We start from the raw sequence: 2448 nt of genomic DNA, 5'->3' as shown, positions 1-2448 counted from the left end.
ATGAATTGCATTAAAGCTGCAGTCCCTGGAATATTTTTATTATTTAAGCATTTAGAATAGATGATCCAGTTCTGTTTGATACATAAAAGGTCCACCACATCGCTACAGTTTCGTAATGATCGCTTATCTACATTATCTAGGTTAACTACAAACGCAATGGCCAACTTTGTTTTTCTTCATTTAGCGGCACGCTAGTAGAACTAGGAATTTACGTGATTTGCGCAGGCGCTGAGCTTCTCACGTGATTTTGAACAAATTTAACTGTCTTGATTGAGGGGTCGTCTCATATCTGCAAAACATATCTATATCCATAGATGTATGGTACAACAACTTTCCAGTGGTCGGTGGGGGATTTTCCTTGAAATTTTGACAGTGGCCAGCGGTTGGCATACGCGTTACATGTAAGGATGTATTAATTACGTAACGCTCTAGGAGTAGAGGAAGAGGGTACTGTGTTCGATTTACGTAACATTTATCAAGACTATATGTTATTTCTATTGATTACTTATACATAAAAAGGTGTTTTTTGGAAATGCGCAGTCGGTCTAAGATCGATCCCCATCGGCGGCCTCGTTCCAGCCAGTGCGCCATGACTGGTATATAAAAGGCCATGGTATGTGATATCCTGTCTGTGGGATGCTACATATAAACGATCCCTTGCTAAAAAAAAAAAATAGCGGGTTTTCAAGTCACGTGTGCAGGGATTTCAGCGGGGATGAGGGTTATAAACTGTGTTGAGCGAAGCGTCATGCTCCCCCAGAATATATATTTCAATTTTGTTTAGCTTGAGCAGTTAAGGGTTTCGACACCCCGATCCCCCCCCCCCCCTCTGCACCCGTTTCCTTTCTAAGATTATATGTCAGAATTACCAAATGTTTGACATCCAATAGCAGATGATTATTAATTCTGAAATAGGAAGGTACGATTGTCGATAATACATTATGAACATCAAACTGGTTTTAACGAAAGACTCTAGTACCGTATCCTCAACAGAACGTTCTTCGTACAACGTAAGATTTCTCATTTCATTTTTTGAGATGAACCCTAGAATTTAAAATCTGCAAACGCACGTGCTAACTCAAATTGACAACAGGTTGTCGTTTGTGCGTTGCCGAGCAATGGCGGCACAGGCACGAATCGAGCGTATACTTTAGGCGATCTCCGTTCATAGCGCACACACACGAGTTTGTTAAAAGTGCATTTGAGTTTGTATTTCATATTAGTACATGATGTTATAATATGGTAACCAGAGACTGTAACTTTAAACTACCATTTTTTACAAGTTTAACACTGACACCAGAAAGACGTAAACGCAAACACTTTAAACTACGTGACGTCATAGTGTGTGTTTTGCCAAATCGTGATGGCGTTATATTTAGTACCGACAAGGTCATTGGTTTGTTGGCGTCCAATAGTATTATACGTTAGACCAATGCATGAGAAATTATTATTTTTATTTTTCCAGCTGGGGTAATAATATATGTATCATTCTCTGGACTGATATCGACTGTTTGCTGAGCAAAAGGGAACAAAAAATAATCCATTTTGCTTTTAAAAATGTCCACATAATCCGTTCAATAATACATGTAGTTTTATGTTTTAAAGATATATATTTATATTTCAACGTACTTTTATCAGTCAGGCTAGACGTATCTTAGAAAGTCTGACATAACCATGTAAATTATTTATACTTAAAGATAATAGTTTATTAAAGATACCAGCCCTCTATCCATGTCCCTCGGGCTGGGGTGTAGCTTAGTGGCAGAGCGCTCGGCTGAGATGCGATGAGTCGCACGATCGTTATTTAAAGTTTGTTTATTGAACGACACAACTATAGCACATTGATTTGTTAATATTCGGCTATTGGATATCAAACATTTGCTATTTATGATAGATAGTATTTGCTCTTTTAAGTCGCCGGACATCAGGGCCCCGTTCCACATAGCGATTTTAGCCCTAAGATCACCGTAAGAGCATAGCTACCATATGCAATAAGGTGATCTTAGGGCTACAATCGCTTCGTGGAACGGGGCCCAGGGCGGTAGGTACTGGTTTCGTAGCGGCCCGGTACAGGCTACTACCCAGAGCGAGTTTTAACGACTCAATGGGTAGGTGTAAGACCACTGCACTCTCTCCTCTCTCACTAAGCACTAACACCTACCAACTAACCCTCTGTCCTGGACAGACAGCCCAGATAGCTGAGACGTGTGTTCCCAAGACAGCGTGCTCAAACCTTAATTATATATATAGGCACCAAAATAAGTTGAACTGAAAAGAAATGTTATTTTATTATTTATGTCTCACGGCAGAATTCCGTTTGTGGAAGATGTAGCAAGATCTATTTTAAGTCGAGATAAATGTGTTTTTATCATTTCTAGCTCTGCAGAGTTTCGTTTGTGAATCAATTGTTTTGTGCCAGTGCACCACGGCTGGTATATCAAAGGCCGT

Source organism: Gigantopelta aegis, chromosome 13, assembly GCF_016097555.1.
Source record: "Gigantopelta aegis isolate Gae_Host chromosome 13, Gae_host_genome, whole genome shotgun sequence".
NCBI classification, from domain to species: Eukaryota; Metazoa; Mollusca; class Gastropoda; order Neomphalida; family Peltospiridae; genus Gigantopelta; species Gigantopelta aegis.
Note: the sequence above shows the minus strand (reverse complement) of the source record.